Source organism: Schistocerca gregaria, chromosome 7 (genome assembly GCF_023897955.1).
Source record: "Schistocerca gregaria isolate iqSchGreg1 chromosome 7, iqSchGreg1.2, whole genome shotgun sequence".
In the NCBI taxonomy this organism is placed as follows: Eukaryota; Metazoa; Arthropoda; class Insecta; order Orthoptera; family Acrididae; genus Schistocerca; species Schistocerca gregaria.
The window spans coordinates 74,995,362-75,019,839 of NC_064926.1; positions in this window are offsets into that span (position 1 = coordinate 74,995,362).

Genomic DNA, 24,478 nt, shown 5'->3' on the forward strand with positions numbered 1-24,478 from the left:
TACAATGGCAGACAACAATGCAAACCAGCCACAGACTGCACATGGCACCGCCAGTGAGTTTTCATACAGAGCGCTACGTGGCGTTACCAATAAAAAAACCTAAACAGCCTACTTACACAGTCACTACTGTTGATGTACTCTGGTCTCGTGTTGAAGCTGCATGGGCAGCTGTACCTGTACATGCGATCCAAGCTCTGTTTGACTCAATGCCCAGGCGTATCAAGGCCGTTATTACGGCCAGAGGTGGTTGTTCTGGGTACTGATTTCTCAGGATTTATGCCCCTAAATTGGGTGAAAATGTAATCACATGTCAGTTCGAGTATAATATATTTGTTCAGTGAATACCCGTTTATCATCTGCATTTCTTCTTAGTGTAGTAATTCCAATGGCCAGTAGTGTATATCAGCATGGATGAAGCTCGCTGTGCTAACCTTAGGTACGGTGTCGTATCGATGGTCAGATGCCATTTGCATAGCACCACGTGTAGAGAAATTGCTCCAAACACAAGTTGGCCGTCTGCCTGCCGCCGGCCGTCCTATACTGCAGCGGCAGAGTCCGCTCGTACCCCAATGGCACTGGAAGCTCAGCTGAGGGGGCGCGCACCATTGGGTTCACCAGATCCCGTCCCGCGCGACCGTTATCAACTTCTAATGAAAACTTGCAATTCAGTTAGCAACTGTAGAGCGCTAGTGAGGTGGTATCGATACATAATACCACATAATTTTCTTGCTGTTCACGTCCTCTAAGATTACACCATGGTAGACGATCTGGTTCTCCATACCTGTTTCTCTACTTACCATTCTGCAACGTCTTAACAGCTTGCAAAGAGGCCAATAAACAATAGAGTCATCCTGGTCCCACTGCAGAGTCGAACTCTGAACCTATACAGAACTTATGACTACTTTCTGCTCACATAAAGGAAAAGAAGTCCAGCAAAAACTAAAAACTAGTATAGTTGTTGTTGTTGTTGTGGTCTTCAGTCCTGAGACTGGTTTAATGCAGCTCTTTATGCTACTCTATCCTGTGCAAGCTTATTCATCTCCCAGTACCTACTGCAGCCAACATCCTTCTGAAGCTGCGATTTTTACCATCCACGCTGCCCTCCAATACTAAATTGGTGATCCCTTGGTGCCTCAGAACATCTCCTACAAACCGCTGCCTTCTTTTTGTAAAGTTGTGCTACAAACTCCTCTTCTCTCCAATTCTATTCAATACCTCCTCATTAGTTATGTGATCTACACGTCTAATCTTCAGCATTATTCTGTAGCGCCACATTTCGAAAGCTTCTATGCTCTTCTTCTCCAAACTATTTATCGTCCATGTTTCACTTCCATACATGGCAACACTCCATACAAATACTTTCAGAAGCGACTTCCTGACATTTGAATCTATACTCGATGGTAACAAATTTCTCTTCTTCAGAAACGCTTTCCTTGCCATTGCCAGTCTACATATTATATCCTCTCTACTTCGACCATCATCAGTTATTTTGCTCCCCAAATAGCAAAACTCCTTTACTACTTTAAGTGTCTCATTTCCTAATCCAATTCCCTCAGCATCAGCCGACTTAATTCGACTACATTCCGTTATCCTCGTTTTGCTTTTGTCGATGCTCATCTTATGTCCTTCTTTCGAGACACTGTCCATTCCGTTTAACTGCTCTTCCAAGTCCTTTTCTGTCTCTGACAGAATTACAACGTCATCGGCAAACCTCAAAAATTTTATTTCTTCTCCATGGATTTTAATACCTGCTCCGAATTTTTCTTTTGTTTCCTTTACTGCTTCCTCAATATACAGATTGAATAGCATTGGGGAGAGGCCTCAACCCTGTCTCACTCCCTTCCCAACCACTGCTTCCCTTTCATGTCCTTCGACTATTGTGACTGCCATCTGGTTTTTGTACAAATTATAAATATCCTTTCGCTCCCTGTATTTTACCGTTACCACCTTCAGAATTTGAAAGAGAGTATTCCTGTCAACATTGTCAAAAGCTTTCTCTAAGTCTACAAATGCTAGAACCGTAGATTTGCCTTTCCTTAATCTTTCTTCTAAGATAAGTCTTAGGGTCAGTATTGCCTCACGTCTTCCAACACCTCTACGGAATCCAAATTGATCTTCCCCGAGGTTTGCTTCTACCAGTTTTTCCATTCATCTGTAAAGAATCCGCGTTAGTATTTTACAGCTGTGACTTATTAAATTGATAGTTCGGTAATTTTCACATATAGAGTGTACTCATTGTCCAAATGAAGCTACTGGAATGCATAAAATGGCATACCAGAAACGCTTCACGTTCTACTTAGGAGAAACAGGTCGAGATTTGCATTACACGCATACAGAGGATTTGGAGCCTACTTACCATAAACAAAATCCACACACATACACAAAACAAGATACCCTTTTGGAAATGTAGAACAAAATGTCAAAGCACTCCTGCGACTAAATGAAGGTCATAAAATGGATTTGTAGAAGAACTTTGAGATGTACACTATCCCATCAAAAATATTCGGACACTTATTATTGCATTAATACAGGGTGTGCACACCCCACCCTTTGTCTCTATGTATGAGCTGTGGTATGAACAATTTCAGTGAGGCGTCTGAATGTGTGCGAAGGAATGGCATTCCATTCTTCCTCAAGAGTCGACTTCAGAAAAGATAGCGATGTTGGGCACTTGAAGCTGGAACGAAGCTGACGTTCTAACACATCTCAAACGTGTTCCACTGGGTTCAGTTGGTCACTTTGGGAAGGCCAGTCCATTTCAGGAATATTACTGTTCACAGACGATTGCCTCACAGATACCTCATTATGGCTGGCCGGGTTGGTCGAGCGGTTCTAGGCGCTTCAGTCTGGAACCGTGCGATCGCTAAGGTCGCAGGTTCGAATCCTGCCTCGGGCATGGATGTGTGTGATGTCCTTAGGTTACTTATGTTTAATTAGTTCTAAGTTCTAGAGGACTGATGACCTCAGCTGTTAAGTCCCATAGTGCTCAGAGCCATTTGAACCATTTTTGCTACATTATGACACAACCATCGCCTCCGAACTGTTCCTCTACTCTACGTAGGACACACTGTCGTAAAATGTGTCCGTATCCTCCCGCATTTAGCGTTTTCTTGCGCACAAGATGGAGATCGCACCCGAAACCACGAGAAACATACCCATACCGTAACACCAGCTCCTATGTACTTCACTGTTGGCACTACAACCCAAAGCCTTCCAACTGATTGCCATACAGAGACACGTGATTCAATACTCGTTTCCAGTCATTCATTGTGCAGTTGCGTCGCTCTGTACGCCATCTGAAGCGTCGCTTAACTCTGATTGCAGAACTGCATGGCTTATGTGGAGCTGCCCAACCGCGGTACCCCATTCTATTTCACGCCTTACGCACAGCCATGGTTGTAGCTAGACCGCCGGTAGCGCCGTACAGCTCACGACTTAATGGGACTTTTGACGGCCGACGATCCCTGTGCCGTCAGTACATGACGTCAGCATGTTGTTGGTTTAACTGTGTTGTTTCTTCTGGTTTCCAGTCCGCAATCACATCACCAACAGTCGACTTTGACAGCTTTAGAAGGATTGAAATGTCCCTGAGGGATATGGTACTGAGGCGACATCTGTGATATAGGGTGTCTCGAAAGAAAGTTTGTATTTGAAGAGCTGTCTCCGCATGTGCGACAAATCGGCGGAGAGTGGGTGAGGGGGGGGGGGGGGGGGGGGGGTACGTTCATCGCTTGCTTGCATGGCCTTTCGGAATTCACTCGATATGGAGCTCTTCTCGGGAGTGCACCGCGCATTCTGTGAGCGTGAATTTGGCAATAACTGTGATTTTGTGACTGTAGGATCCAGGAAATTTTGCAGTGATCGTGTACTGCATAGTGTAAGTTATGATCCAAGTGTTACCCTTAGCCGGAAATGGATAAAAACGTTTGAGGAGACCTGTTCAACACTGGCCAAACCGAAGTCCAGGCGACCAAGGCAATCAAGAACGGGCGAATCCATGGAAAATACGAATCGGCATGTTCGTGACGATCCTAATCTGTAGGTAAGCGTGCAAGTTCTTTAAATGTGTATAGATCTTATAGCGTCCTCAGTGAAATACTAAGAAAAAAGAACAGTATTTATAAAGAAGATACATTTAAAAATTGAGTAATAAGTGGCGAACATACATTTTTCTCATGCTCCCGTATTATAAAAATTTTTCTGTGTAAGTTTCGAGGGCAAAGAAATATAACAAAATGACGTAAAGAGACGACAAGATACGCTCTTTTGTTAATTTTTTGTAGACTTGACTTCTGCTCTTATCTTGGTTGCGTGTAGACGGACATCTTGCGAGTGCTGGCAAATGTAAGCATATTTGTACTAATTAAGCAGATAATATATTGATTTAATATTATTGTTTACTTTTAATTTGACAGAGGTGATCCCGATTTCATGTCCGCCTTCCCTGAATTAACCTACATTCGAGTAATTTACAGAGAAACAATAGCAGCGGCCGACGCAACCAACAACGCCATTACGTGGCGATATTGACTTATAAAAATAGCACAAGCGAAAAACTCGCCCGCTATTAATATACAATACATTTTTCTCCACAGCCGCCAGACGTTGCAGAAAATACGTAGCTTTAAGATTCTTGTTTTCAGTACAACAGCAGAGAGCTAGAGCCAGGACTCCGACGAAAATGCAATGGTTAACGGAGGTAAGAAAAAATACTTTCGCGCGTGTGTGGGCCGCGATTGTAATTACTAACTAAAGACTTTTTTTGCTTTAAAGTGAACTGACTAGCCGAGGAAATTAATATGAAAAGTTAATTCCATTGTTCATCTTATATGCTCATATTTTAAGATTCAGCGAGTCTAACGTTCATTAACGTAACAAATTATTTCCACTAAGTTTGTTAAAAAAGAGAACTTCACAAAAGCTTTTAGTTGTAAATCAAAATTTAATGAAACATCATTTTGATTAAGGCCCACCACGTATGTGGGCAACAGTCACCATTACCAATCAATTTCTGTAGTAAATAATAAATTAAATTACGACGGCAAACGGCGCGAGAATCTTCACAGCAGCCAATTCTCCAAACATACCTTAAACTGCACCCTTACAGAAGGCAACTGCTGCAAAAATTAAAGCCTCAGGATGCAAGACATTGTCAGCAGTTCGGTAATGATGAGTGCCCTTATTTAACAACATCTTGTTTTCTGACGAGGCTGATTTTCACCTGAACGGCCACGTCAATAAGCAAAACTGGCGCTACTGAAGTACAAAGAATCCTAAATAAAAACATGGAACCCTTTCATTCCCCCAAATTTACTGTATGAGCTGTCATGTCGGCTGAGGAATAACTGGTCCGTACTTTGTCGATGACGACATCTGTCGTGCAGTTACAGTGAATTGGGAACGTTATGTGACGATGTTAATTGCCTTTTTTGGTGCCTGAATTGCAAAACTTTCCTGCTTACAACCAAAGAACATCATTTCAGCTCACACGTTCAGTGAGTCTATACTGAGACTTCGTGTAATTTTTCCTGGCATATTGACCTCCTGGAGGGGTGACATAAATTAGTCCCCACGCAATCCAGATTTCAGCCCCAAGGATTTTTTTCTTATGGAGATTTGTCAAATCTAGAAAGCATGTCATTAATCTGACTTCTCTGGAGGAACTGAAAGAAAATATCCGAAACGAAGTGGCAGCCATCCCAGTGTCTACACCCCGAACCGTAATGTAAAATTTTGTTAATTGTTTAAATGAATGCCGTAGACGTACCGTATTGCATTTAAATGACATTATTTTTAAAAAGTGAATTCCTGAACTGTATATTTCAGTAATAAATAAAGATTTTGTCGATACACTTCAGCATCTATTTCATTTTGACACACCTGACGCTAATTTCGTTTGAGACACCCTGTAGAACATCCGCAGCCTCCCAACATCTGAGATGATATAGAAATTATAGCCTTTCTATAATACGAGGGTTTGAACTCAAATAGATGCAACTACTTATTCGCCGGCCGGTGTAGCCGAGCGGTGCTAGGCGCTACAGTCTGGTACCGCGCGACCGCCCGGTTGCATGTTCGAATCCTGCCTCGTTCATTGATGTGTGTGATGTCCTTAGGTTACTTAGGTTTAAGTAGTTCTAAGTTCTAGGGGACTGATGACCTCAGAAGTTAAGTCCCATAGTGCTCAGAGCCATTTTTTTAACTACTTATTCACAACCGATACAAAAGAGTTACATGTTTGCACCTGTTACTGCCCTTCATTGTGGTCACTAGGATGTGTAGAACCCGTTGCCAGCGATGTGGAAGGCATAGTATACCGTTAGCAGATCCTGTTCTGTTGATGGTGCGAATGGAGCTGTCTAAAGTTATGGTGATTCTCGTGTACGACTGTGATGGTGTTATCCTAACGCATTACGTTTCTCCACGGCAGACCGTCAATGCACAGTATTACTGTTCGTTTTTGGAGCAACACCTGCGACCAGCTTTGCGAAAGAAGCGGCGACACTTTCTGCGCAACCCAACCATCATTTTGCACGACAATACGCTGGCGCAAACAGCGCAAGCTGTGGCTGCCCTGTTCGGTTGATGGGACTGGGAAGTACTGTACCATCCACCATACTCCCCGAACTTAAGTCCTTGTGACTATTATTTGATTCCTAAGATGAAGAACCACTTCGTGGCATTCGTTTCAGAACTGTTCCAGAGATTCGACAGGCAGTAGATCAATTAATTCATATCACAGTCATCTGCATCAGTTAAGAGGCAGGTAACTGGACGGGTATGTAAGCGAAAGGCAAGCCAGTCTTTAATTTTTGAAACAGGGGATGCAAGAGAAAGAATCCTGGCATTCAAAACAAGACCCTCACATATATTAGAGATCAATGCGTTAACATACACATTTCAGCAAGGAGGCATCATGAACTCCAGCCAGTGAATGACGGGAGAGACAGAAGTAAAAGGACAATGTCATAACGAAGGCCAATGACAGCCCAAAACGACGTCGCTCATTTACATGATCAACCAAAATGTCTGTCCTGAGGTGTCAGCCAAATACTGATCAACGACAATGTCTGCTAAACAACATCGCTCAAATTCTGAGGAAATAGAGCTTACGTACCCATCACACTGCTGCGGCATCCACAGCAATAAGAAGAAAAACATATAAAACAGCGTCTACCAGACCAGAAAGCACGTTAAAGCACCGAGAACAGACGATAAACTCAACTAAGGCGGGCACTGGCATGGCGGCTATTCATCCACTCCAGAGAACGGCTGAGAAGCAGTCACTTTCGCATCCATCGTTATCGGAATGAGACATGTGTAACATCCACCAGAGCCCCATACTGCTTACACGTCAGCGAGAATGAGAAGCATGCAGACATCCTGCACTCGTTGGCTGTACCTCAAGTGGAGACCACAGCAAGTGCCGGCCGCAGTGGTCTCGCGGTTCTAGGCGCTCAGTTCGGAACCGCGGGACTGCTCCGGTCGCAGGTTCGAATCCTGCCTCGGGCATGGATGTGTGTGATGTCCTTAGGTTACCTAGGTTTAAGTAGTTCTAAGTTGTAGGGGACTGATGACCTAAGATGTTAAGTCTCATAGTACTCAGAGCCATTTGAACCATTTTAACCACAGCAGGTGCCATCGTCCGATATCACAAAATCGTTGCTCAAAGGAAGAGGAGTCAAAATAAGCGAACACATGTCTTGATTCATCCGTAGACAGCCGACCGCTTTTGAGAAAACGGCTGTCAGAGTTACGTTTTAGCACGTAATAAGTTCTGTCAAAGCAGTGGCACAGTGCTTAGAGTTTCAGCTAAACATTTTTGCGTCCTGTGTTCAAAAAATGATTATTGGTTTCATTATTTTAAATTTTTTCGTTTATCTACCCATGCCCATATAAAATTACTGGACGAATGCTTCCTATCAAATTAGGGGATACAAGGGTGTCATATTAATTGCAAAACTACAGCTGAACTCCACAATAAGTGTCATGTACATGTATGTATGATATTTACAGCTGTTACAATCTTTTTAAATTCTCACATTTTTATATTTCATTCTCATATCAGTTATTATAGTAGTTCTTACGTCTTATGCTTAAGTTTATTCTTCAGGAAGAGTTGAAGTATTGTATAACGATATGTTTACGTAATGTGTACACATAAACATACGTTATAAACGTTCCCGTTCGTAGTCGCTAATTATAACAATATGTTTCTTTTGTGCTGCAACATAATCAGCGGTGGAAATATATTTGCGAACGCCGACCGTGTGCGGCTGCCTCTTGTTGGATCGTCTGATCAGTCGGAAGTTGCATTGCAGAGGAGAGTAAATGCTTTTTCAAAATATAATTACTTTTGGATAGCTCAACATGAATTTCCCAAGGGACCGTAGTTTATCATGCATTTACCAGTAGAATGTGGCGCGGAGAAAATATTTCGCCGCATACAACTTCCGTCCGATTTCGACGAAAGAATTCGTGACTGTGAACTCTCTATTTGGCAGAAACATACAGAAAATTAAATAACTTCATGAAGGAGTGAGACATAGATTCTACACTAAATAAATAGTCCATACACCAATTCCATTTAAATCTGAATTTATGGCAATTAATAGAAGAACTTACACTGCAATGAAAGGTTTAACATGGATGCCGTTTTGACTGGCACTTCTCTTCTGGTAATGACAATAATTCCTTTGACGTTTTCACATACATGTCGCACAATAAATTTACTGCTATGCAGTATTGCACTTTTAGTATTGCACTTTAATTTACACTAAAATAATATTATTTTTAACGATAATAATACGGCGGCAAGACATGCGCGTCAGACTCAAGTTACAAGAGACAAGAGAAGAATGAGTAACTGTTCATCGAGAATATCTCGTACATAAAAAAAGAAATGTGTAAAAGTGTTCTTCTTCTGTCCGTTTTTCGCGCCGCGGTTTTCAAAGTCAATAACTCACTGCAACTCTGACGGCGCTTCGACAATAAACAAGTTACGTCACAGGTCGTTCACTTTTTACATTCTCGCAACATTATTTGCTAACTGTAGCTGTTGCCGAGCGACTGCTCGATTAGTGAATGATTTAAAATGATAAGGCAATCACATAATGTTACATTGCCTTCCATGGGAATCTTGGAAATCAAGGAGATTACCAAGTTTCACATGTCGCCGTTAACATTATGGGATTGAGTACTTTACAGATTTACGTTGATCAAACACAGTATTCCTGTCATTTGATTATTAGGATTCCACAAATATGGTGGTCTCTCATTCATAGACTAAGACAATTCTTAAGGTAAAGATACACAAAAAAATTTAAAAACTAAGACAGTAAATCTACAAAGTTTACAATGGAGATTATACATTATACTCATTACAGTCTTTTTTTTTTTTCATAGGATTCATCTTTTTACACATACACAATTCTCACACATGGAATTCCTCACATGTGTCCATTTTTATAAACATATAATTATCACACATGGAATTTCTCACGTTTGTCCATTTTGCATTGCTCACTAGTTGTCATGATTTTTACGCTTTCATTGTTTGTGTATTTGGCAGGTAAGTTAAAATTTGATTCTTCTCCAGGTGAAGCTTATCCCTTGAGAAGTTGGATCGCTACTTTGCGTTCTCCGAGTAGAAAACTTCATCAGCTCTGGCGGGCGAGTCTCACTCGCACGTTACGTACACACGTTACATGTAACAAAAAATATAAATACCCATTAGTCTAAGAGCTAAGCTTAAATCTAATTTTAGGACTTGGGATTCATAGGAATTTGACTTTGTCACTATTCGCATGTGGTTTGGCTGTTCGCATTTCATTCACGGGATATAACAGTAGCATAGTATGTGATATGTTGTGAACTCAAAGTCTTTTATTTTGGGAGCGGCTTTCGTGGAAAGTCCGTTTCGTCGAACTGCAGCGGGAGTGTTGTGCTAGTATAGCACTTTAAATTTATCGCGTTTGTTGCGTCGATAGACGTTGGCACTGGCTGATTGTTAGAGCTGAATCGCAACTCGAGGCGCTCCTCGCGGTATTTCAGCTTCTCCGTGCACGGTTAAGTGAACACGTTGTGTCGATGGCGTTGTGGTATTTTGTGGTTTGCTCAGCTGGTGCAGAGGGACGAGGATTACCAGGGACAGAGACTCCATTGAAACCATCCCTACCTCCACATTTTCCAGCCGATTTGGAAGATTTTAAGGTAGGCTAGCGCTCGCAATTTACAAAGCAGCTAACACTTACACTTGGTTTCCGATGCACTGCACGTAATCACATCACCGCCTTCGGTTACACAACCGGCCTATCATTGTCCGTCGGCCTATCTGCACGTTTAACACTTTTTATCTTTATCGTGAATGAAATTATCACTTCCACTGATACACTACTATGCACACAATTTTTTTTTTTTTTACAGTTTATAATCAAATGGTTTGTCTCACTTTGAAGCTTGCTAATTGAAAGCTTTGATTATCATGTCCATTTCAATTTCTGTTACTTTGTTGGTAACTATCTATAACATTTCACTTTACATTGTTCATCATCTTTCTCTAAGACTAATTATGCTTTTAGTTCACAGTCACACTACATTAGTTTCTCCGATCTGTTAGCAATTATTATTATTGTTATTTTAATTCATTTGAATCGTTCTTTCTATTCATTAGATTTATTAATGTTATCACCGTCATTTCAACAAAAATTCTCTTTTTACTAGATATGAGGACCAATCAGCCACATTTGATCGCCCTCTCACATGAGAACAGAACACCATTCAAGGAAATATTCAAATTCTTTATCGCGATCTCGGTTTGCGTCTCGGATTGACTTCAAAAGGAAAAATAAAGACATTTCAAAACTAGCTGTTCCCTATTTCGTTCACGCGTTTCCTTTTGAAAATCGTATGCCAAACCAGCCTTCCACGTCAACCGCATTTCTCAATCTGTGACGTCAAGTCTACGGGACGGGTTTAGGCGGGTTAGGATATTTACACAAATTCAGAAGAAAGGCATAGGTATAATAGTACATAGAAGAAGAAATCTAGCAAACAACTCCTTGTTCCTTATGACTTAGAAATTAATTTTCCTTTGCGCCTTACGTCTGCGTACGCGCTGCACTTAAGAACTAGTTGCGTTGTTTTGCCGGCGGTCTTATTCTCGCGTTGACGCCTGCTTGCGATACACTGCATTGACCTCTATATATGACCTTAAGTCATCATTGCTTTGGCCTTGTCACTTACGCTCTTATACTTGGTATGTATTTCACTTATGCCTTTGAATGTATCTGACCTGCGTATTGCTATTATAATTAATGTTACTTTGTTTATCTAGCTGAAGGATAGCGCTTTCGTGGTCATGTTGGTACTTACAAGTAACTCACATGCTTCGTAAACATTACGTTATTTTAATGCAGAGATGAACCTGTTCCAGATTTCTATGTACATTAGAACTTAATCTAGACATAGCTGACTTAGGAACCAGTTACTTGTTTTCCTTTTTAGTGGGATGAGGAACCAATAATTGTCAAGCGACCCTTGTCCTTGACGAAAATAAATTTCATTTCTCGATCATTGCTCCTTGAACTTAAAAAAAAATTTCTTCATACTATGTTTTATTTTCACTTTTTTAGCATTTCATATCGCAGAAACCGGCTTGTTAGGCACATCCTTCGCCTTATATTTCATTTTTCTCTTAAATATTATCTCCTTAAAACTAAATCTTAAAAACTAGAGTTCTTGGAGTTGATCACTTTCTTTGTTAAATAAGAATTTTTTTATTATTATTTATCAGCTTGTCTGTACTTAAATTATGGCTCAAGATAACATATTTTAAATTCTCTGCTGTATAGCAACACAGACTCACTGTCGTGTAATTTATTCTAAGCATTTTTTTTACGAAGTCAGATCAGTTGTCACTTAGTCACTAGCGGCTAACCTTCTCTTGCCATAATAAAGCTTTCCTTTTGACTTATTCTGTAGCATGATATTTTTTAAGATCAGAGTGATGATATAACCCTTTTATTTTTCCATTTGCGGGATCAGAAATCAGATAACAACCTGTGTGCGGTGTACGAAGGATCTCGTAAGGTCCCTCAAAAAGACGTTGCCATTTTCGATTTTTGCGTAAGAGCAACGATGGTTTAAAGTGCGTTTTTAGCAAGACCTTTTCGCCTACTTTATAAGTTAACACCATATCTCAGTACAAGTACGTCATGGTTAGTCTCTCCGTCGAAGCAGTCGCCCCCATTCTGTCTTCCAGCATCACTTAGAGAGCTTTCAGATGCTGAACTTAGTTTTCCTGCTTGTGTGCTTTTGATTGGCCTTCATCATTAGAAAGTTCGACCAATCTGACATTATGAGAACACTGAGGAACAAAATTACTGTTATGCACAAACCTTGTGTCAAAATGTTGCTGCGTTTGTTCTGGTGTCCAATACATGTTACTGTCTTCCGCGTTTGCGAAAAATACAGGGGGATTGTAATGCCTTCGCGGGGTCTGATGATTTTTATTACTATTATTATTTACGGAATTGTTACTGTGAAATCCACCTTGACACTGTGGTTTGCCGTTAAACTGTGTGTTTCTGTACATTCCCTGCCCTTGATTTTTACCAGGCGCGGAGTTGTATTGGTATGAGTGGGCATTATCAGCTGTTTGTTGCTGCCCGTAATTTGAGTGTTGGCTGCGCGAGTACGGTGCATTCCATTGCGATCCGCTCTGCTGTTGCCAACCTTTTTGACTGAAACCATTTCCAAACTTGTGCTTGTACGGTTGATTGCCGTACTGGTTACCAGTAGTGTTATACACGGGATTGAATCGGTTGTGTTGATTATGTCTATTCCTTTTGTGCGGATGCCCATTGCCTATATTTCCATTTTTCCAATCTTTACTATTTTTGTAACCGTTGCCTGGCTTCTCGTAGCAGTTACTCTCGTAATGTTGTGGCCAAGAATTGTGTGGAGTATTCCGCGGCTTGTTAGCTCTCATGTCCTCATAGATCAGGTCTAGAGAATCTAATATCGACAGAAAGGTATCTGGATCATCATCTGGTATGGCTATCAGCTTTTCACGAATCGAAATGGGTAATTTAGACTTGAGAATCATAATTACATCTTTACTATTGATAGGGTTATCCCAATACCTGATTTTGCCAAGATATTTTTCGAAATACTTTCTCAGGCTACTATTCCTGGGGTCAAATTGTTCTGCATTACATACTTCTTTACGAAGGCGCTTCTGAACACCTTCGCTCCAAAATTTGCTGAGGAAACGGTGCTCAAATTCCTCATACGTTCGACACTTATCAACCATTTCGGTTCTCCATATTGCCGATTCGCCACCTATATATCTGGTAACAAATTGGATACGCTTTCTACCAGTCCACGAATTTGGAAAAATGCCAGAGAATCCACGAAGAAAAACAATTGGGTGGATATTTCGTTTTTCCGGGTAAAAGGTTTGAAAAACTCGATGCTTTATCATGCTTTCTTCCTTCATCATTTTGACTACTGAGTCAGATTCTTGGTTTCGGTGACTAACTGGAATATGTGGTGGTGAAGTGTGTTCATTAGATACAACAGGTATTCGGAATTGCTGAAATATTTCATCTTCTTCCTCTGAGGCTAACAAGTTAGGATAATTCGGTCTCTGTATTGGGAACTACTACTCACTTGTGCCTTCAGGTTATTTAGCTATTCCGTTACCTCTTGCTTCCAATTTGGTAATTCTTGCTGAAGGGTACGCCTAATGCTACCGAGTTCAGACATTACGGTGTCTCCGGAGCTTCCAGGAGCTGACAAGATACCAAGAGTGGTTGCTTTCACAGTCTCTACTAGGTCTTTGTTAATTTTATCTTCGACAAATTTGTCCTTTCCAGCAATCCAGTTCTCATACTTTTCTCTAAATTCTCTCTCATGACTATCTAGCCTCTCCTTTACTTTCGTTTCAGTTTCCAGAGTCAAGTTTGACTTTCCCTCGGTTAGTTTTTCTACCTGCATAGTTACCCCGTCTAATCTGTGATTAACCCTGGTTACGGTGGAGTCGAGATTCTTGGTTGCGTTTCGGATGTCAGCTGTCTCGCTGTGCATGGTAGCTAAAGTGTCATTCACTTCGAAAATTATTCCACTTCGCATTTGAGAAACAGCATCCTTAACTTGCTTTGCTACTTCTTTGGCTACATTTTCTCTAACAGTTTTTATTTCTTCGCTTACTGTAGAAAGTTTATCTTTAATTACTGTGGAAAATTTATCTTCAAGCGAGGCAAACATTTGTCTATTTTCGTCTTTCAAATCATTTTAATGGAATTCACCATTTGGCGAGTTCCCTTGTTCAATTGGCGAGTTTCCTCTTTCAATTGGCGATTTCCGTCCTGCATCATTTGACTTATTTGACTCAGTAGCTGTTTGAATACATCGTCTGTCACTACCCCTGAATTGCTTTCACCTGCCTCCCTTGTAACCGGTATATGGCTACGACTACAAGTGGCAGAAACTATGCTGGCATTGTCTAGTTCAGTACCGGTAACATTATGGTGTAAGACACCAAAGTCCGTAAGATTTCCCACTTCACTTTCTACAATTGTTTCGATTGGTGTCTCAGCCCTACTAATTACCCTGCGGGACCGTAAGCGACGCGACAATTCACTCGTTTCGTTCTGTTCATTTGAATCTAGTGATGACAGTTTATCGTCTGACATAGCTTACTTATTTACAAACAGTAAGTCAATGAAGTTCGTTTGAGCTACGTCCGTCAGCTGTTGACAGAGATGTAATTTATAGGTTGCGAGTCGGTTGTCACTGCTACGTCACAAGATCGGAATGTCAGGAGTTGCACGTCACGAGAACGAGAGACTATTCTGGACCGAAAAGAAAGTATGGCTGCACAATGGTCAAAATAAGTCAAAACTAAGTCTGGTCAGCTCCGTGAACAGGCAGCGAACATTTAAAAACAAATGATATGCAATACACAACAATGGAATTTAAACAATACTTAAAGAAATTACCAATCTACTAAATGCAATCTACTGAATTCAAAGCAAATTTTTGCTGCAACTACTAAAGATCGTCACAAATTGATTAATGTCGGATGAAATTAAGGAAGCTTGGCTACGGCTAACGAAATTTTAACTTACGTTACTGATGACTGCCTTGGGCGTAGCAACTAGATTTTCGCATAAATTCGGTCCAAAAAAAAAAAATCTCTCTTCCGTAATTTACTCTGAATATCTCGCTTCTTTCGCTCAATGGAAATTTTATTGGATGGTGTTTGATGCCATGTAACAAATAAAAAGCACAAGATTAGCTACAATTCTTTATGAATATTCTCACAATGCGTATCTTATATAAATTTTTATTCCTTAGAGTTTATTTTTTTCTTTTTTTCTTTTTCTTTTTAATTCGCGTCCCTGTTCGGGCGCCAATTATAACGATATGTTTACGTAATGTGTTTATATAAACATACGTTATTATTGTCCCCGTTCGTAGTCCCTAATTAGAACAATATGTTTCTTTTATGCTGCAACATCTAGCTATAATCAGCGGTGGAAATATATTTGCGAACGCCGACCGTGTGCGGCTGCCTCTTATTGGATCCTCTGATCAGTCGGAAGTTGCATAGCAGAGGAGAGCAAATGCCTATTCAAAATATAATTACTTTTGGATAGCTCAACATGAATTTCCTAAGGGACCGTAGGTTATCATGCATTTACCAGTAGAATGTGGCGCGGAGAAAATATTTCGCCGCATACAACTTCCGTCCGATTTCGACGAAAGAATTCGTGACTGTGAACTCTCTATTTGGCAGAAACATACAGAAAATTAAATAACTTCATGAAGGAGTGAGACATAGATTCTACACTAAATAAATAGTCCATACACCAATTCCATTTAAATCTGAATTTATGGCAATTAATAGAAGAACTTACACTGCAATGAAAGATTTAACTTGGATGCCGTTTTGACTGGCACTTCTCTTCCGGTAATGACAATAATTCCTTTGACGTTTTCACATACACGTCGCACAATAAATTTACTGCTATGCAGTATTGCATTTTTAGTATTGCACTTTTACTTTATACTAAAATAATATTATTTTTAACGATAATAATACGGCGGCAAGACATGCGCGTCAGACTCAAGTTACAAGAGACAAGAGAAGAATGAGTAACTGTTCATCGAGAATATCTCGTACATAAAAAAAAAAGAAATGTGTAAAAGTGTTCTTATTCTGTCCGTTTTTCGCGCCGCGGTTTTCAAAGTCAATAACTCAATGCATCTCTGACGGTGCTTCGACAATAAACAAGTTACGTCACAGGTCGTTCACTTTTTACATTCTCGCAACATTATTTGCTAACTGTAGCTGTTGCCGAGCGACTACTCCATTAGTGAACGATTTAAAATGATAAAGCAATCACATAATGTTACAATTGGAATTCCGAACACCATGAGGAACGCGAGAAGGCAGGTTTGCCACAGCTACTTTTCTTCGTACGAATCTCGCTCAGGAAAGAAATGTCGTTAAGATTGCTGAAAATTTCATGCGTTGGCAATAATGTCTCGGCATTCACGTATAATAGACCGAAAGGCGCTTGCAATTGATTATGTATCAGGATACACAATGGGAATTTTACCGAAAACAATTTAAAATAATGTTATTTAATTTACCTTTTTAAATTTATTCACGAGACAGACTATTAGTAAACGAATGAGAACAGCGTTGTTTCAGCATAGATTGGAAAAGGTTTCGGTAGTAATCTTCTACGGATACAAGCAGATAAATGAAAAACAAAACGAAAAATGAAAACTGAAGACAGTGGAATTGCAGACATTGGCTGTGAATGGTCATTGCTTAAATCAAAGGGGAAAGTTGAAAATTTGTGCCGGATTGGCATTCGAACATGGATCTCCTGCTCACAAAGGACAAAAATTAAAATAATAATCTGGTTTCGACCACGGGTCGCAAAAGTACGAATACGCTACGCTGACACAGTACTACCACATCAGCTGAGCTTTCTGCATGTTGAGAGGCATATGAATGACGGAGGAAAGCCTGACCGCCGTTTTCTCAGAAACGGTCGAGTATCTACAAATAAGCCGAGACACGGGTTTTCTCTTATTTTAACCCCCACTTCCACTGAGCGAAGTTTCTGGGAAATCGGGTGATGGCACTTGCAGCGTTCTGCCCCTGAGCACTGCCCTCATCTCTCAGCGGTCGGACCTCCGTGACCGCAGTACACAGAGTGACAGCGCGTAGCGTTGACCAATGCCCAGCTGGAGGTGAGCCGCCAGCAGCGGCCGATCTGGACGTGTGTCCATCAGAAAGAGTAAATTTGTAATACTGTATATCATGAACTGATGTATATACTCCTGGAAATGGAAAAAAGAACACATTGACACCGGTGTGTCAGACCCACCATACTTGCTCCGGACACTGCGAGAGGGCTGTACAGGCAATGATCACACGCACGGCACAGCGGACACACCAGGAACCGCGGTGTTGCCCGTCGAATGGCGCTAGCTGCGCAGCATTTGTGCACCGCCGCCGTCAGTGTCAGTCAGTTTGCATGGCATACGGAGTTAGACAGAGCACTGAAAGACCTGAGTCGAAACAAGGCCCCCGGAGTAGACAACATTCCATTAGAACTACTGATGGCCTTGGGTGAGCCAGTCATGACAAAACTCTACAAGCTGGTGAGCAAGATGTATGAGACAGGTGAAATACCCTCAGACTTCAAGAAGAATATAATAATTCCAATCCCAAAGAAAGCAGGTGCTCACAGATGTGAAAATTACCGAACTATCAGTTTAATAAGTCACAGCTGCAAAATACTAACGCGAATTCTTTACAGACGAATGGAAAAACTGGTAGATGCTGACATCGGGGAGGATCAGTTTGGATTCCGTCGAAATATTGGAACACGTGAGGCAATACTGACTTTACGACTTATCTTAGAAGAAAGATTAAGAAAAGGCAAACCTACGTTTCTAGCATTTGTAGACTTAGAGAAAGCTTTTGACAATGTTGACTGGAATACTCTGTTTCAAATTCTGAAGGTGGCAGGGGTAAAATACAGGGAGCGAAAGGCTATTTACAATTTGTACAGAAACCAGATGGCGGTCATAAGAGTAAAGGGGCATGAAAGGGAAGCAGTGGTTGGGAAAGGAGTGAGACAGGGTTGTAGCCTCTCCCCGATGTTATTCAATCTGTATATTGAGCAAGCAGTAAAGGAAACAAAAGAAAAATTTGGAGTAGGTATTAAAATTCATGGGGAAGAAATAAAAACTTTGAGGTACGCCGATGACATTGTAATTCTGTCAGAGACGGCAAAGGACTTGGAAGAGCAGTTGAACGGAATGGACAGTGTCTTGAAAGGAGGATATAAGATGAACATCAACAAAAGCAAAACGAGGATAATGGAATGTAGTCAAATTAAATAGGGTGAAGCTGAGGGAATTAGATTAGGAAATGAGACACTTAAAGTAGTAAAGGAGTTTAGCTATTTAGGAAGTAAAATAACTGATGATGGTCGAAGTAGAGAGGATATAAAATGTAGACTGGCAATGGCAAGGAAAGCGTTTCTCAAGAAGAGAAATTTGTTAACATCGAATATAGATTTATGTATCAGGAAGTCGTTTATGAAAGTATTTGTTTGGAGTGTAGCCATGTATGGAAGTGAAACATGGACGATAACTACTTTGGACAAGAAGGGAATAGAAGCTTTCGAAATGTGGTGCTACAGAAGAATGCTGAAGATTAGATGGGTAGATCACGTAACTAATGAGGAGGTATTGAATAGGATTGTGGAGAAGAGAAGTTTGTGGCACAACTAGACTAGAAGAAGGGATCGGTTGGTAGGACATGTTTTGAGGCATCAAGGGATCACAAATTTAGCATTGGAGGGCAGCGTGGAGGGTAAAAATCGTAGAGGGAGACCAAGAGATGAATACACTAAGCAGATTCAGAAGGATGTAGGTTGCTGTAGGTACTGGGAGATGAAGCAGATTGCACAGGATAGAGTAGCATGGAGAGCTGCATCAAACCAGTCTCAGGATTGAAGACAACAACAACAACGGAGCTCCATCGCAGTCTTTAACACTGGTAGCATGCCGCGACAGCGTGGACGTGAACCGTATGTGCAGTTGACGGACTTTGAGCGAGGGCGTATAATCAGCACGCGGGAGGCCGGGTGGACGTACCGCCGAATTGCTCAACACGTGGGGCGTGAGGTCTCCACAGTACATCGATGTTGTCGCCAGTGGTCGGCGGAAGGTGCACGTGCCCGTCTACCTGGGACCAGACCGCAGCGACACACGGATGCACGCCAAGACCGTAGGATCCTACGCAGTGCCGTAGGGGACCGCAGCGACACACGGATGCACGCCAAGACCGTAGGATCCTACGCAGTGCCGTAGGGGACCGCACCGCCCCTTCCCAGCAAATTAGGGACACTGTTGCTTCTGGGGTATCGGCGAGGACTATTCGCAACCGTCTCCATGAAGCTGGGCTACGGTCCCGCACACCGTTAGGCCGTCTTCCGCTCACGCCCCAACATCTTGCAGCCCACCTCCAGTGGTGTCGCGACAGGCGTGAATGGAGGGACGAATGGAGACGTGTCGTCTTCAGCGATGAGAGTCGCTTCTGCCTTGGTGCCAATGATGGTCGTATGCATGTTTGGCGCCGTGCAGGTGAGCGCCACAATCAGGACTGCATACGACCGAGGCACACAGGGCCAACACCCGGCATCATGGTGTGGGGAGCGATCTCCTACACTGGCCGTACACCTCTGGTGATCGTCGAGGGGACACTGAATAGTGCACGGTACATCCAAACCGTCATCGAACCCATCGTTCTACCATTCCTAGACCGGCAAGGGAACTTGCTGTTCCAACAGGACAATGCACGTCCGCATGTATCCCGTGCCACCCAACGTGCTCTTGAAGGTGTAAGTCAACTACCCTGGCCAGCAAGATCTCCGGATCTGTCCCCCATTGAGCATGTTGGGGACTGGATGAAGCGTCGTCTCAACGCGGTCTGCACGTCCAGCACGAACGCTGGTCCTACTGAGGCGCCAGGTGGAAATGGCATGGCAAGCCGTTCCACAGGACTACATCCAGCATCTCTACGATCGTCTCCATGGGAGAATAGCAGCCTGCATTGCTGCGAAAGGTGGATATACACTGTACTAGTGCCGACATTGTGCATGCTCTGTTGACTGTGTCTATGTGCCTGTGTTTCTGTCAGTGTGATCATGTGATGTATCTGACCCCAGGAATGTGTCAATAAAGTTTCCCCTTCCTGGGACAATGAATTCACGGTGTTCTTATTTCAATTTCCAGGAATATATATATATATATATATATATATATATATATATATATATATATATATATATATATATATATGGGTGTGTGTGTGTGTGTGTGTGTGTAACTTTTGAATATTATTATGGTAAATGGATTGTTTGTTCTCTATCAAAATCTTTCGTTTGCTAACTGTGCCTATCAGTAGTTAGTGCCTTCAGTAGTTAGAATCTGTCATTTAGCTGGCAGTATTGGTGCTCGGTGTATTGCAGTAGTTCGAGTAACGAAGATTTTTACGAGGCAAGTGATTCATGAAAGGTATAAGTTATTGTTAATCAGGGCCATTCTTTTGTAGGGATCATTGAAAGTCAGATTGCGTTGCGCTAAAAATAGTGTGTCAGTTTAGCGTTGATCAGAATAAGTATAAAGGGAAATGAAACTCTCTGGCAGATTAAAACTGTGTGCCGGAACAAGACTCGAACTCTGGACCTTTACCTATCGCGGGCAAGTGATCCACCAACTGAGCGACTCAAGCACGACTCACGCCCGGTACTCAGCTTTACTTCTGCCAGTACCTCGTCTCCTACCTTCCAAACTTTACAGAAGCTCTCCTGCGGACATTCCAGATCTAGCACTCTTGGAAGAAAGGATATTGCGGAGACATGGCTTATCCACAGCCTGGGGGATGTTTCCAGAATGAGATTTTCACTCTGCAGCGGAGTGTGCGCTGGTATGTAACTTCCTGGCACATTAAAACTGTGTGTCGGACCGAGACATTGTAATTCTGTCAGAGACGGCAAAGGAGTTGGAAGAGCAGTTGAACGGAATGGACAGTGTCTTGAAAGGAGGATATAAGATGAACATCAACAAAAGCAAAACGAGGATAATGGAATGTAGTCAAATTAAATCGGGTGATGCTGAGGGAATTAGATTAGGAAATGAGACACTTAAAGTAGTAAAGGAGTTTAGCTATTTAGGAAGTAAAATAACTGATGATGGTCGAAGTAGAGAGGATATAAAATGTAGACTGGCAATGGCAAGGAAAGCGTTTCTCAAGAAGAGAAATTTGTTAACATCGAATATAGATTTATGTATCAGGAAGTCGTTTATGAAAGTATTTGTTTGGAGTGTAGCCATGTATGGAAGTGAAACATGGACGATAACTACTTTGGACAAGAAGAGAATAGAAGCTTTCGAAATGTGGTGCTACAGAAGAATGCTGAAGATTAGATGGGTAGATCACGTAACTAATGAGGAGGTATTGAATAGGATTGTGGAGAAGAGAAGTTTGTGGCACAACTAGACTAGAAGAAGGGATCGGTTGGTAGGACATGTTTTGAGGCATCAAGGGATCACAAATTTAGCATTGGAGGGCAGCGTGGAGGGTAAAAATCGTAGAGGGAGACCAAGAGATGAATACACTAAGCAGATTCAGAAGGATGTAGGTTGCTGTAGGTACTGGGAGATGAAGCAGATTGCACAGGATAGAGTAGCATGGAGAGCTGCATCAAACCAGTCTCAGGATTGAAGACAACAACAACAACGGAGCTCCATCGCAGTCTTTAACACTGGTAGCATGCCACGACAGTGTGGACGTGAACCGTATGTGCAGTTGACGGACTTTGAGCGAGGGCGTATAATCAGCACGCGGGAGGCCGGGTGGACGTACCGCCGAATTGCTCAACACGTGGGGCGTGAGGTCTCCACAGTACATCGATGTTGTCGCCAGTGGTCGGCGGAAGGTGCACGTGCCCGTCTACCTGGGACCAGACCGCAGCGACACACGGATGCACGCCAAGACCGTAGGATCCTACGCAGTGCCGTAGGGGACCGCACCGCCACTTCCCAGCAAATTAGGGACACTGTTGCTTCTGGGGTATCGGCGAGGACTATTCGCAACCGTCTCCATGAAGCTGGGCTACGGTCCCGCACACCGTTAGGCCGTCTTCCGCTCACGCCCCAACATCTTGCAGCCCGCCTCCAGTGGTGTCGCGACAGGAGTGAATGGAGGGACGAATGGAGACGTGTCGTCTTCAGCGATGAGAGTCGCTTCTGCCTTGGTGCCAATGATGGTCGTATGCATGTTTGGCGCCGTGCAGGTGAGCGCCACAATCAGGACTGCATACGACCGAGGCACACAGGGCCAACACCCGGCATCATGGTGTGGGGAGCGATCTCCTACACTGGCCGTACACCTCTGGTGATCGTCGAGGGGACACTGAATAGTGCACGGTACATCCAAACCGTCATCGAACCCATCGTTCTACCATTCCTAGACCGGCAAGGGAACTTGCTGTTCCAACAGGACAATGCACGTCCGCATGTATCCCGTGCCACCCAACGTGCTCTTGAAGGTGTAAGTCAACTACCCTGGCCAGCAAGATCTCCGGATCTGTCCCCCATTGAGCATGTTGGGGACTGGATGAAGCGTCGTCTCAACGCGGTCTGCACGTCCAGCACGAACGCTGGTCCTACTGAGGCGCCAGGTGGAAATGGCATGGCAAGCCGTTCCACAGGACTACATCCAGCATCTCTACGATCGTCTCCATGGGAGAATAGCAGCCTGCAATGCTGCGAAAGGTGGATATACACTGTACTAGTGCCGACATTGTGCATGCTCTGTTGACTGTGTCTATGTGCCTGTGGTTCTGTCAGTGTGATCATGTGATGTATCTGACCCCAGGAATGTGTCAATAAAGTTTCCCCTTCCTGGGACAATGAATTCACGGTGTTCTTATTTCAATTTCCAGGAGTATATATATATATATATATATATATATATATATATATATATATATATATATATATGTGTGTGTGTGTGTGTGTGTGTGTGTAACTTTTGAATATTATTATGGTAAATGGATTGTTTGTGTTCTCTATCAAAATCTTTCGTTTGCTAACTGAGCCTATCAGTAGTTAGTGCCTTCAGTAGTTAGAATCTGTCATTTAGCTGGCAGTATTGGTGCTCGGTGTATTGCAGTAGTTCGAGTAACGAAGATTTTTACGAGGCAAGTGATTCATGAAAGGTATAAGTTATTGTTAAATAGGGCCATTCTTTTGTAGGGATCATTGAAAGTCAGATTGCGTTGCGCTAAAAATAGTGTGTCAGTTTAGCGTTGTTCAGAATAAGTATAAAGGGAAATGAAACTCTCTGGCAGATTAAAACTGTGTGCCGGAACAAGACTCGAACTCTGGACCTTTACCTATCGCGGGCAAGTGATCCACCAACTGAGCGACTCAAGCACGACTCACGCCCGGTACTCAGCTTTACTTCTGCCAGTACCTCGTCTCCTACCTTCCAAACTTTACAGAAGCTCTCCTGCGGACATTCCAGATCTAGCACTCTTGGAAGAAAGGATATTGCGGAGACATGGCTTATCCACAGCCTGGGGGATGTTTCCAGAATGAGATTTTCACTCTGCAGCGGAGTGTGCGCTGGTATGAAACGTCCTGGCACATTAAAACTGTGTGTCGGACCGAGACATTGTAATTCTGTCAGAGACGGCAAAGGACTTGGAAGAGCAGTTGAACGGAATGGACAGTGTCTTGAAAGGAGGATATAAGATGAACATCAACAAAAGCAAAACGAGGATAATGGAATGTAGTCAAATTAAATCGGGTGATGCTGAGGGAATTAGATTAGGAAATGAGACACTTAAAGTAGTAAAGGAGTTTAGCTATTTAGGAAGTAAAATAACTGATGATGGTCGAAGTAGAGAGGATATAAAATGTAGACTGGCAATGGCAAGGAAAGCGTTTCTCAAGAAGAGAAATTTGTTAACATCGAATATAGATTTATGTATCAGGAAGTCGTTTATGAAAGTATTTGTTTGGAGTGTAGCCATGTATGGAAGTGAAACATGGACGATAACTACTTTGGACAAGAAGAGAATAGAAGCTTTCGAAATGTGGTGCTACAGAAGAATGCTGAAGATTAGATGGGTAGATCACGTAACTAATGAGGAGGTATTGAATAGGATTGTGGAGAAGAGAAGTTTGTGGCACAACTAGACTAGAAGAAGGGATCGGTTGGTAGGACATGTTTTGAGGCATCAAGGGATCACAAATTTAGCATTGGAGGGCAGCGTGGAGGGTAAAAATCGTAGAGGGAGACCAAGAGATGAATACACTAAGCAGATTCAGAAGGATGTAGGTTGCTGTAGGTACTGGGAGATGA